General features: G+C 37.5%; 1 long non-coding RNA gene across 1 annotated transcript in view; it reads right to left on the bottom strand.

Annotated features, from left to right (window-relative positions):
• Positions 1-4,457: 4,457 nt before the first annotated feature.
• The window catches only part of LOC121025976 (uncharacterized), a 32,563-nt gene continuing 22,617 nt past the window's right edge, over positions 4,458-14,403 (bottom strand). The window contains exon 2 of the long non-coding RNA XR_005788220.1: positions 4,458-4,669. This is a non-coding gene — a long non-coding RNA (uncharacterized LOC121025976). The remainder of the gene's footprint in view (positions 4,670-14,403) is intronic.

The following is a 14,403-nucleotide window of genomic DNA, read 5'->3' as shown; positions in this document are numbered from 1 at the left end:
GACATCACAGCAAGAAATGAAAGAAGTACCTAATGTCCCCAGTGCTAGTTGACACTAAAGAATTTCTAAATGCAGCCTCAAAGGGTTTTTTGTTTGTTTGTTTGTTTGTTTGTTTGTTTTGGTACTGCTTGTTAACTTAAAGGATATGTAAAATCATTCTAGCTGTTAAATGATCCATCACAAAGAAATAGATCTATAACCAAGACTTGTTTGAACACAGGACTATGCCATTGATGGTCAGCTCTGTCATTTAGACACAGGGGCACAATCCTCTAGAGCCAGACTTTTACATTTTGAGATAAAAGTATGAAGGAAAGAGTAAAGAGCCATTACCTAACCAATAATCCAATCTTCTCTTTTTCTTCCATTCTCATTTCTACCTGCATAGTACAATATATGGAGGTGATAGAGCCACACTTTAAATACCACTGCTGTTTGAGAAGATTTTAACTTGGTGATGTCCATCTTGCTGCAAGAGACTCACTGAGTAACATCAATTGATTTACTGAAAACAGCTTTGACCTAGTGCCAGGACATTATGGAATACCCTTGTGATAAATTCCTCAAGCTGGGTAGCGGGTACAACACAATCTAACTTTAGCCGTACTGAACAATTCTCTCCTTGATCTGCACAAGGAAAATGAATGAAAACATCATAATTTGACAAGGACAAAGGATGCATAGACAGTATAATGGCTCTCTCAGAGATTCTGACCTGACTAGCCCTGAAATGGATATTTTTATGACTTGACCCATATAAGGAAACCCAGGGGATAAGTTTAACATAAGGGCCACAACCCAAAAAGCAAAGATATTTCATATACACCCCCCTCTAGGTAACTAATGAAGCTAGAGATGTGTTTGTTTCTGGAATAAGAAAGGAATGAATGCTGATAATTTGGCTAGTCTGTTTTTTTATGGAGTAAAAAGTCTAACCATTTTATAGCTTTTTTTTTTCCTACACAGAAGTATTTAATTCTCAGTGCTAAGTTATAAGCCCACTACACACTAGATATTGGCTTGTGGAGATATTAAATCTTTGTATATTAAAGTGATAGATTTTTTCAAATATGACTTAATTATTCATTGAGATACCAGGAGTCATGGTCAAAAAATAAATGAGAAAAAATCTATTATCTACTAGCACTCTCAAACTTGATCTTCAGCCACAAATGGAATTTGATCCTTTAAAAGTCTTTCAATAGTGATTGAGTTTTGTTGGTGATTTAATTCAAAGGACACATCTGTGATTAGAATCCACTCACTTCAATAGAAAATACCATTTAACCCCCCCCCCCCCCCCCGTAACGTTCACTGGAAACACACAAAAAGATTTATAGGTTCTATGGTTCCTTTTATAAACTTTGTGATAAAGCTATAATCTACTTTTGTAAACAGGATTTCTTTTCTGACTGATTAATAAAAAGCATAAGTGAATTTTATGATTAAATACATAAAATTTTCATGAGAAATATATATGGTTGCTACTGGATTCCATTTGTCTTCTTTTTATTTTTAAACAAATACAATCTTTGTAGTTTAGAAGCCCAAAAGGGTGCCACATTTAATATAACCAGGAAAGATCTTTTCATTTTTTTTATTTGCTATAGTTTGGTATCTTTTGAATTGATCACCGTAAATAGAATTGTCTTAGGTAATAATAACTTTAAATGGTATTTGTATCTGAAAAAAAGGCCAGAACAGAATTCTATATGCAAAATATGTTAGTAAGGTTGAGTTTTTCCTAGATCATCAAAGCAATACATCCTAATTATAAAACACTGAGGAAAGAAACATATTTAAGCAGACAATTTATCCATGGATTATATTTTCCTATCTCTTGTTCTTCTCAACTTGGTTTGGTATTCTTATGGTACTTTTGTAATCTAAAGAGATATATTTAAATGTCTTAATTGTAGGGAAAACCATAATAGGAAGCAGCCCTGTCAAAAGAAAACACATTAAGGCAAGGGGGCATCATATGGAGATCTGCCACCTAATTCTTCCTTCCTAATTTTAGTAATATGGCTAAATAATATAAGGGACTCATCTAAGATCATTAACTAATACTATGCTTTGTTTTTCAGTATACACTGTCTATTTTGGGACATGCATTTATTCGTCAAATCTCATTGAAATACGGTAAATTCAAGAAATGGCTTGGGTGCTATTTAAAAATAAATAAATAAAAGAAGGATATGGCATGGTTCCTGTCCTAAAATATTCCCAGTCTGCTTAATGACACAATATTAATACACATTGAATGGTAGGAAGCAAGATTTAGCTGGCAGTTTTTGCTACTACTGCAGCAGAAAGGCCAAGAAGTGAGCACTGAGATTAAGCTATAGGTGTCCAAGTAGATGCTATAGAAAGGTTTTTGCCATGGATGTAAATTTTAAATTTAGGAAAGAATGGAACTGCTAAGGTAGTTCAATATAAAGAGATGTGAAAGATTAACTCAGACTCTCAGAGGAACTGTAGAACTAGAGATAAGAAAGGAAAGGGGCCCATTTTATGGAATGGCATGAGAGTGGTCAGAGTGGAGGGAGGGGCCTAAAACAATGCAGGGAATGGCTGCAGGGGGTGGCTGAAATACCCAGCCTAAAAAGACCAAGGCATAAGCAAGAAAATAAAAGACATGAAAAGGCAAATATTCATTCATTCAGCAATTAATCTGTGGAGTCTAGACTATTTTCCTAGCACTGTATTAGGAAATGGGGAAGCAATGGAGAATAAGATAGATAATGTCTTGGCCTTCATGGAACTTTGATTCTTGGTGGGAGAAACAAAGAGCCAAATAAGCAAACAATAAAACATCAAATAATAATAGGTACTATACAAAGAATTAAGATAGGGTGACGCTATAGTGAGGAACTAGGTAGATACTCTGGTCTGGTAGTAAGGGAAGACTTCTCTAAGGAGGTGACATTTAATCTGAGACCTTTGCTTTCAAGGAACAGTCAACGTGAAGAGCAGGAAAGATGCTCAAAGAGAGATCAGCAAAGGCAGAAAGTAAACCAAAGGCCCATCTGTCTGGAGCTTAGTGGGCAAGGGGGAGAGTGAAACGACATGAAAGACAGAGTCAGGGTCCAGGATATAATCATGTAAAAGGAAAAGATAAATGAAGGTGATACCTTTTCAATTATATAAATGTTTTCAGGCTCTTTTAATATGGAAAACTAGTGTTTGTTTTTCTTTCCCTCTGTTAAATTGGAAAGAGGAAACCAAAATCTGTCTTCTCATCTACTTGGAGCTTTGGAGGAATAAGCCCTATTTGAACACACAGAAAGGGGGTATGAATTAAGCTTTGACTTAAGTGAACCATCAATGTCTATGGTAAAATAAATAGAATGAAGGTTTGAGGGAAGAGGCAGAGTAGCTTAGAAAGCAAGAATTCCAATGGTCTTGAGGCCCACAGAGCTTATTGTGTCCTGACTTCTCACCATTCTCTCAGAGGAGAAAGAGATTGACCTCTAAGTGATGGGCTTGAGGTGAGGCACAAAGTCTGGAAAACCAGAGATGTGGGCCTATTTCTTGGAAAGAAACCAGGACTCCAGAGAGGAAGGCTATCTGATGACTGTAATGGCAGACAAGGGGTTTTCCCAAGTAAGATGGTAAGATGGAATGAACTCTATTTAAGAGAACATAGAAATGCAGTATATTTCTTTGAAAACCTTACTTTCTGTGCTTACATTCATTTCAGTAAAAATACATAGGCAAATTCAAGTTTATGTGATTCTGTTGGATGTTTAAATTGGCATTTCCCAAAATTCTGTGGACTATAATAAGACATTATGAAAAAAGAGTACCCATGTTCAAATACATCCAGGAAACAATGGGTTAAACACTCTTTAATGTTTGTTTCTTGATTGGTTTGTTTACCTGCAGGACTTCTCAGAACTTTTAGGTATGCCTATGTTCATTATGAACATGCAAGTAGAAGATACAGAATTTAGCATTTTCTGAACTTATTTGATCAAACAACCCTTTTCTTTTTCCTTCAGAATATTTCATAGAACTAATCTTCAAAAAATGCATTGGAATGTAAGTGTGGGACTAGACTGTATTAACAACTAAAATGGGAAAAGGGATATGGACAGTGAAGACAAGTTAAACACAATGTAAGTTAACTCATAGATTCAGGTAACCACTGCGTAAGAACACTTAAAGAATATTAAAACTTCTTTTGCTCAATATGATAGTCCTGATTATAAATTAGGCATAAATCTTATGAAGAGAAGCAAAGTTATACAATCACAATTATTTCATAAATATTATATGCTATACTCAGCTATTGGTATTTTTGTTGCACAACTCAGTTAAACAAAACCATCTTCTACTCTAATCTCTTTAAAAGAGATAAGAGTTGACATTTTACATCATGTTCTCTATTTACCAACGATTTTTATAGATTTAAAAGTGTATGAAATAATATAAAGGATAAGAGAGCCATATGGTAAAGATTAATTTAAATAATTTTATTGCATCTGTTAAATTCAGATAAATAAAACCTTTATCTTAGTGAGTAAAATTAGCTATTGAGTCTCTGATGTGTAGATCAAGATCTACAAATGGACCTGCAAACTTCTTTCAGTAGATCCTGGAGTCACATACCACTGGCACTGGCCCTTCTCAGCCACTTCACCCCTTCTTGCTTTGCTGGGATTCCCTGTGGGGAAAAGAAGGTGCAGCCAGCAGGGTTACATTCTTGCTGAGTCCGTGTGTCTACATACTGTAAGTACCCTCCCCTTCACCACCCACAATATAATCTCAAACTGTCCTCAGAAACACGGAGGCCCTCCCCACATTGTAGTCTACCCACAGAGCCTTTCATTGGCTTAATGTGGAATCTTGCTTCCAAATACTCTATTAATAATAAATTGAAAGGTTAACTTTATAATCTCAGAATATGAAATACAAAGACTTTATAAAAATATTTTTACAGTTTAGTTTCCTTGGTAATTTTGCTGAAAATGAAATTTGCTCTTGGTCGAATATTCATTTGGTCCAATCCAATTAGAGTAACTTTTGTTATCCAGATCACCAGAAAGTGCCATTAACCCAAAGTCATGTTGGAGTACTGTATAATGGTCACTGTTATAAAGATAACTTCCCTACACCATGACTCTCCTAAGAGCTTTTTTGTTAAAATACATAATTGTACTATAGTACACTTTAAAGGAATAATTCTAGTAATCCATGTACTGTGTATATTAACCTACTCCAAATATTCAATCCTTATTATTTTACAATTCAAGATAAAATTTGGAGGCAACAGTACTCTTTTACTTCAATTTAGAATCATTGTATATCTGAGTTGCATGGAAAAATCAAATAGTTATGTGTTTCACACCTTGAACAGGTAAGATGTAACTATCCCCAAAGAAGTTTCAAGTCTAAAGCATAAAGCAAAGTCCTGATAAAATCCTGTTTGTAGAAACTGAACCACTGAAATGTCTCAAGGAGATAGGTAGAATCATACACAAGAAGAGACAGGTGTGGAAAAAAAGATATCTATTCTTGGAGTACTGGCATGGAGTGCTCACCTATCTCTGTAGGTTCCAGAAAAATGGAGATGTCAAAGACATGGGAGGGTGACATAAACCATTTTTTAATCTAACAGCTTTTAAGTGGCCTCCCAAGTGTACTGGATGGTTGAATGGGATAAAAAATGCTAGTAATAACAGTGATTTGTATTGAGAATTGAAAACATGAGTCTAACCTGTCTTCCCATTTTGAGAATTCTGTTAAAATGCTTTGCAAAATTTTAAGAGTAGAACATAAAGGTAATTTATTTACTGCCATTTTCCCATGCAAATTACTTGAATCTATTAACATATGAACTTTCAAAATATTAGTTCAGTTCTATAACTATTCTAGACAAAGCAGAGGAAAGGCCCTGCCTATTGCCATTTGTATTTCCTAAGTCCAATTTGATAGCAAAAGGCCGTAGAATTTAAAAATAAGTGAGGCCATTGAAAGAGCTCTCTCGACAACATTCATCGAGCTCTTTCTATGAGCTAGCCTCTGCTGCATGACCTTTATGTGAGTCAACTCTTTTCTTTTTTGTAAAGTTTTTTTTAAGTAATATCTACACCCAACATGGGGCTCAAACCCACAACCCTGAGACAGAGTCGCACGTTCTACCTACTGAGCCCTCCAGGCGCCCCATAACTCCTAATTTGTTAAACAAGCCTTTGATGTCAGTACTATTATTATCCTCATTTTAAAGATCAGAACATATTGATAATATATGGTAGAGCTGAAATATTTCAAGAATAAGAATATTAACAGAATTATATGCTCTTTTATTCAATAGAATTTAGAAAGTAACTACTGATAATGGTATGGTGAATAGTAGAGATTTATCATTGATAGCCTCTTGTCCAAAATGAGTGTATAACTGGTGTTAGGTGTGGAGTGAGGGTGGGACGTGGTATTGTGGGGCTTAAACCCAAATAGACATAAGATTTTAGAAAAGCAGACTATAGATAAATCAGCCGTCATAGCACCTGAGGATGTTACCTTTTTGTTGAGTCAACTTTGTTTTTCTCTTTGCTCCTATTCTCTGTTCCTTTCCACTGCTTCCTCCTCCAATATTATTACTATTGTTTTTTTTTGTTTTGTTTTTATTCCCCAGGTATTTAAAACATTATTGAAAGTTTTAAAGTTCTCTGAAGCATCTCTTGAAATCCCCTGGGAGGAAAGCAATGCAAATTTCAAATGAAGAAAAGGAAGAAAATTGTAAAGTTTCACAGTTTATGAGCACTTCCCTGTGACCAATGCAGTTCTATATTCTTTAGCTCTGTATGCATTCTTCCACTGTGATTTATAGATATCTCTTTTATACACTACAATGGTTCAAACTACTTTACATTGAAATCCATTCCAATTTAAGTTAGATATTTTTCTAAAGTGGCAAAGGAATAAAGGCTTATGAAAAAATGCTCAACCACGAAGAAAAAATGCTTATACTATGTATAGAAAACCATGGAACTTTTTTTTTTAATTTTTTTTTCAACGTTTATTTATTTTTGGGACAGAGAGAGACAGAGCATGAACGGGGGAGGGGCAGAGAGAGAGGGAGACACAGAATCGGAAACAGGCTCCAGGCTCTGAGCCATCAGCCCAGAGCCCGACGCGGGGCTCGAACTCACGGACCGCAAGATCGTGACCTGGCTGAAGTCGGACGCTTAACCGACTGCGCCACCCAGGCGCCCCCCATGGAACTTTTTAATGTAAATTCTAGGAAGGAACAAATCAGTGAGTTTGCTTTGATCTGTAAAAAGATCTACGAACAAATCAACAATTTGTAAACATCTATAAAAAAAAATGGAGGTGATAACCAATAAAGCCTGTGAGAAGTCTACCTTATCAGAACCTTCTAATTTCATTTTATGAAAAAAAAAAAAAAACATGATGGGGCTGATAGACATCAGGAAAACATAAATGTAATCTGCCCAAGAGTCCACAGATATTTGTATCTGACATAAGGATCAACCATCCCAAGCTCTATATGTGAATCTGTCAAATTCCCTGGGGATGCTCCTTTGTCAAATAGTAAAAACAAGGGATTGGAGGAAGAAATGCACACAGGAGTTCAACTTTCCTAAAGATTTAAATCAGTAAAGGACCACTGATATATAAGACTTTAAACAGAATTCTTGCTATTATTACTATGATTATTATTTTAAGTATTTGGGATATTTTAAGCATAATCCACCTTGATGGCTGTTGGAAGAACAGCCGTTAATGACCTGGCTGGGGCCTCACAGTCAAATTTCTATCATTAAGAGGCGGTGTTTGTGTAACCCTGCTTTCTGTCTTTAATTTAGCAGATCTGAGTCTGATTATAGGGTGTGATTATTACCTTTTTCATATTGTCAATGTTTCAAATGTAGAAGATGGTTCATATCCTACAGAAATGGACACAGCTACAAATATGAGTGGTCTGCATTTAAGAGTTAAATCTGGACATCACCCCTAAACATACAGTGTCTGACCTTCAAGCTTCTCTGGCCTTGGAGAGGCTAGTTGAGCTGTTGACTTCATAGGGAAACTCAGCAGGACAAGGGCCTGTTGATAGCTTTTATCATTCAGTTGAGAACTTGGAAGCATGTTTATTATTTATAGGGCTGTTTCAAAATGCAGTTATACTTATTTTTTATTAATTGACTTTAGCAAATTAATGCATATGTTTATACGCACAATGGAGATAAGACATCTCAATTAAAAGAGTACATCCATTAAGCACTGGTTTTTAGAAAAAATGATGAAACTTTGGCTAAAAAGTATTTACTACACTGCACTAAGCCCTTTATGTAGATGATCTCTTTTCATCCCGGTGTCAACCCTATGAGTAGTTTCATTCATACATATTTAGGTGAAAAAACAGATACCAGGGTTTATGTGAGGTCTGTAAGTTCACAGAGCTAGAACAAAATCTTAAGCAACGGCCTCTAGGGCCTTCACCTTTAACTACAACTACTACTGTAATGTAGCTTAAGGAGGCTGGTATTCCAAACATTAAATATTTCTTACCTCAGATATCTAAGTATTTATAGTTTATTACTCATAACTTATCGGTATTTTTGAAATATTAACACATATTGCCATATGGGTCATACATATTTTGCTATTGCCAGCCTTACATTTCATCTTCCATTTCCCAATATTATTGTAGAACCCACTTATATGGATGTGATCCCATCATTGAAAGTCATTGACTTTTAAAAAATTGATATTCTTATCAAGAGTACTAACTATTACTGATGCCAACTAGTAGTCTTATCATGAAAGAGAATAAGGTATAAGTGTAATTTGTCTATTTGAAAAAGCCTCATCAACATTTACATTGAGTAGTATTTTAATGAAATATCTGCTAAAAGTGGGAGTTGTGTGTATGTGTGTGTACTCTCTTTAGTTCCAGGAAAAATAAAAACTATTACAGATGGAACTGTGCAGTATTTTTGCCTCCAAATTTTTCCATTTGGTCAAATTTCAGAGCATTTGTTTTGTGGAAGTCTATTTCAAAATGTATTTGATATTTCTTTAAGGTAAGTATCTTCATCCAAGAAAACACAAACAACAAGCACAAGAGCCTAGGGTCTACCTTAGAACCTAGGACATATGGCCTTTACTTTCCATTCACTTTCAATGTGATCTTTTAGGAGAAACTTGTTTATGGATGCCCTTTGTGTTTCTTGCTGGTGAAGTTCTGCCTGCTCTATTTCAGTGATCACAGGATGAAGCAAAGATGAGAATGACCAAGAGAAAGTATGAGGAGCATACATTAGTAGCAGCTCAAAGTTTAGGAGCTAAAAAAAAAAATTCTGAGGACCTAACGCTTCTGTAATGTTCTGTGCCAGCCTATATTTAACTTGTGTTGAAAAGCCCATGTTCTCTGAGTTAAAATTAATCTGTCTCCATGGTGAGTTCCAATAGAACTGTGGCTGGTTAGCTCAGCGAGTTAGAGTATGGCAATGATAAAATCAGAGAAGGTCAGAAAACTGCCTTTTGTTTCTTGGCCCGAGGTGACTCCCTAACTCCAGTCTCATATATGGGTACTCCATAGACCTCACTGGAACTGGGCAGATAAGATAATGTGGATGGGTCAGCACAAGTCAGTCATCTTCCCTGGAGAAATAACTTAGATCTTCAACATACTAAAGGCACTTCAGTAGAGAGCTACCATCCAAAAGGAAAGAAAATACAGTACATTCTAATCCACTGCTTTTCTAAGTGAATTCAAGGACCATCTTTACCCACATTTCCACCGGTACTTTCTAAATGTGAACACGCAGATTCCCAGGCCTTGTGCAGACTGTCAGAACCAGGGTCCCTAGTATTTGGCTAAGGAATCAGCATATTGGAATGTGCACAAAGGGGTTATTGTTTTCACCAAGACTTGAAAAATACTGATCTCATATGTCCCCTATTTCCCACTGGTGCCATGTTGCTGATTATTGAATTTAGTATAGAGGACAAGCAACGCAGGGCCCAAAGTCATGAGGATTATTTTCTAATTGCAGCTCAGACACTAATTAACTATGTCATTTTATTTAAGTCTAACCTTAAAATAAAAGCAACTTGAGCCATTTGCTAGACTGAATACAGGTTCTCTACTTACAGCTGGCTCTTCTTTCCCTTCTCTCCCAAATTCCACTCCAACACATTAAAGCATACAACAAATTCCCATTATTAACAGTGATACTCTCCATACACTTAAGAATCATAAATCTTGACTAGAATAGCCTCTGATCTTCCAAATTGATGATAAAAATATTAAGAGATTTGCCCAAGGTGTAGTTGATAGTGTAGAGAGAGTCAGAAAGAGTCATACTAAGATGTACCACTTTGGCATGCAGATTATTTTGCACTGAAGACAATCAAGGCCCAAAAGACTCAGGAAGAAATTTTGACCTCCCCTCAACTGCTGCAAATGATTTGGATGGAAGACCTTCTCCAGGAAGGAAGCTACAACCATAGATAACTACATTATAATAGGAAGTAGGTGTGGTAGACAGGGAGGAATTTAGCAAAGGCTGTTTGCTAAACTTCTTCTCTGTGTCTCATTGTTTCTGTATGTCCCAGCAAACATTTTACCAAATATTTGCTCTTTTTCATCTTGTTGTGAATTGCTTTCCTTCCCTTGAGGTCACAGACTCCAACTCCTTTCTCCTTACTTCAGGATGACATATATGCCTCATTTTGCCTGGCTGTCTTGGGAATCTCATGTTTATGTGAATTCTCTGTACCTATGTTATTAAATTTTATTTTCTCCTGTTAATCTGTCTCATATCAATTTAATTCTTAGACCAGCCAGAAGAATCTTGAAGGGTACAATAATATTTTTTTTCCTCTCCAACAATAGTATTGGCATTAAAACAAGTATTGAGGTTTCCAGCTTCTGATTTTAACTAAATATAGTTCAATTTTCCACTCACTGAAGAGAAAAATGTCTATACTGACCATAAGAGATGGCTATGAGATAGTATGTATTTTCATAGGTAAAAATATCCAACTTTCCTAGCTACTCCCCACCAGTGCTTAAAGCTTTTCCATCTCTGACTTTGCTCTAAAGTATTTGTCTCCTTGAAATACCTATCTTCTTGGGGCGCCTGGGTGGCGCAGTCGGTTAAGCGTCCGACTTCAGCCAGGTCACGATCTCGCGGTCCGTGAGTTCGAGCCCCGCGTCAGGCTCTGGGCTGATGGCTCGGAGCCTGGAGCCTGTTTCCGATTCTGTGTCTCCCTCTCTCTCTGCCCCTCCCCCGTTCATGCTCTGTCTCTCTCTGTCCCAAAAATAAATTTAAAAAATGTTGAAAAAAAAAAAAAAAAAAAAAAAGAAATACCTATCTTCCCCATTTGGGCACAACAAAATTCTCACAATCCTCAAAGCCTAATCTTTGGGTTTTACACACCTAATCACAATGTGGAGAGGGGGATTTCACATATACCACCAAGCAATTCTCATCCCCGGGGTGTCCTACAATTCAGCTTAGTTCTGACACTATCTGCCTGGAGATAGTGTCGGTTCCACAGGTTAAAGTTTCGGTATTACGAGACTGACTCCTCACAACTTCAGACACAGGTGACAAGTCCAGCTCATCACAGGTGCTTCAGCCCAACTGGGTATAAATCAGAGGTTCCAACAATTTCCTTCTTTGGCCCTTTTAATTTGCTTGAGCAGCTCACATAACTCAGAGAGACATTTCACTTACTAGATCATCTGTTTATTATAAAAGGATATAACTTAGGAACACCATAGGGAAGAGATGTGTAGGACATAACATGGGAAAAGGGTGCAGACCTGCCATGCTCTCTCCAGGAGCACCACTCTTCCCAAATCTCCATGTGCTCACCAACCCAGAAGCTTTCCAAACCTTTCATTTTGGGTACTTACGGAGGTTTCGTTACATAGCCATGATTGATTAAATCATTGGCCAATGGCAAGTGATTTTACCTCCAGCCGGCTTCCTTCCCTGGAGGTGGGAGGGGGGCAGGGACTGAAAGTTCTAACCCTCTAATAACAGGTTTGGTTCTCCTGGTGACCAGCCCACATCTTTAAGTGCCTTCCAAAAGTCACCTCATGAAAATACACCTTTATCACTTTCAACACTTAGGACATTCCAAGATCTTAGGAGCTCTGTGCCAGAAACAGGGAGGAAGACCTCATATATATTTCTTATTATAAATCACAATATCACACCTAACTAAAAGACTTCCTTAATATTTCCCTTGCCCAGCTTCCAAGTTAAATTAAATTTATATGGGACTTCTTAGTGGTATTATCCTTAGACCCAGGCATAGAGGCCCTGCCCTATCCATTCCCTTTGGAGGATCTACTCTGGCCCTATTCCTACCAAGCCACTGCCCATGGGGCAAAGTATCCAAAAGACTCAAGGAGATGCGCACACCAAAGGCCCTTGTCTCCTGCTTTCCAGACCATATGTATGGTATTCCAAAACTTAAAATGTCCTGCCCAGGAGGCCCTATGGGTCTCTGCTTTTGGTTGACTCCTTGAAGACAGACTCCCCAGTGCTTTTGTTTGCATCCCTATCCTTAAAGGAAGGTCAAGGTGCAGGAGTTTGTGAGACAGGGTTTTAGGGAGGGTGGATGGAACTTGGATGTGAACAACATGTATATGAGGTCCATCAAAGTGAAGGAGACTGAGAAAAGCAGTGGTGGACCACATTTGGAGGGCCTCCTTTTGTTCCCTGGCCCTGACGCCCACATACATCAGTACACCTTAAAGTACCAATGTTATGTGCCAATTTATAATTAAAAAAAAAGTGAGCCTACTTGTTAGGTTCTAGGGGTCAGCAAACTTTTTCTTACAGGGATAGATTTTAGGTTCTGCAAGCCATGCAATGTCTGTTACACCTCCGAAACTCTATGGTTGTAGCATGAAAGCAACCACAGATAATACAACTGGGTTCCAATAAAACTTTATTTACAAAAACTGGTGGTGGGCTGGATTTGGTCCCTGGGCTGTTGCCAACCACGACATTTTTCTATGTTTCACTTCTCTGGCCTTTACCGCATTCTACCTCATGGTCTACAGTGATCTGCTCCCTCTCTCATCTCTACTCTGAGAAGTTTAGATGGATGGCCAAATTTAGCAGCTAACCAAATAGTATATAATTTGATACATAGAAAGGGAATTGAAACTCTGGGACACCCTTTGTGTTTTGACAAGAAGAGTACTCTTTGTGCTAACACAGCATTTAGCCCACGGCCACATTTTGTTTTTAAAGCAGTGCTAGGAAACTATGATTTACAGACTGGAGGTGGCATGTGATTGCCACTTGTAACTCTATTAACCATATTATAAATGTGTGTCATGATTTAGCCTTAAATATATCACATATTCTCCTTATGTTAGTGTCCTAGCAACATCTGGTTAGTAAGCAGCATTTTTTATTGTACTTTTATTAGTATAAAGACAAAAATAGGTTTAAAAAAGTGACCCTTTAATGGAGTAAATCGTAAACTCCCTCAGGGAAGAGACTATGCTTTATGCCTCTGTACCTTCAACACCTAAGACACAGTGCCCACATATGGCAGAGCTTTCCTACTGCTCTCTTGGAGAATTAGGAGAAAAAGCTGAACTGGTGGCAATTCAGCAGACTCCCTAAATTCTCAGCAACTGAACTTCACTTCCTCTGCAGCTAAGATGTTCAAACCCTAAGAGAATGATTTGTTCTTTTAATGTACTAAATCACTCTGATAAAAGATTGTGGGTAGGGGGTAGCCAACCTCTTCTCTTCTCCACAAAGAACTTAAAGAGCTCTGTGCGAGGGAGAACACTAACTCAGGCATGTTTCCACTGTCAGGAACAATCTGCAATAACATGAAGTGGTGATGGGGGAACTGATTTACCTTGTGTTAGGGCATGTTCTTGTCATCCTGTAGCATTGTTGAGGCACTAAGATATACAGGGCGTGCCCATTAGGCAGCATTTCTTTTTGAGCAGCGCACTCTTCCCTCTGCATCCTTGCTGCTCAATGTGAGGTCTTCAGAGCAGCAGTACTGGCATTGTGGTACCACCTGGGAGTTTGTGAGGAATGCAGAACCTTGGCTCTATCCCAGATCTACTGAATCAAAATCCCCTGGGTGATTTATAAGCAATTCAAGTTGGAGAAGCACTGACCTGTAGGATTATGGATTATTCACTTCTCTATCCCTGAGTAGAGCAAAGCAACACATGCAACAAGGTATGGTACTTTCCATTAGCATCAACTTCTTGCTAATACACCCATTAAGGTGAAGAATATTGGTGTTCTTTCATCTAGAACTACAAGTTACAAAATAATGCCTACTGCTACCAGTGCACTTTGCATGTATAATCTCCTTTACTAGAAAGTACTGACAAAGTCAATTCTGCACGGATTTACTTTCATG

This window comes from Herpailurus yagouaroundi, unplaced genomic scaffold (genome assembly GCF_014898765.1).
Source record: "Herpailurus yagouaroundi ecotype Mexico unplaced genomic scaffold, PumYag 67793, whole genome shotgun sequence".
Classification (NCBI taxonomy): Eukaryota; Metazoa; Chordata; class Mammalia; order Carnivora; family Felidae; genus Herpailurus; species Herpailurus yagouaroundi.
This window is presented reverse-complemented; position numbering and strand designations above follow the sequence as displayed.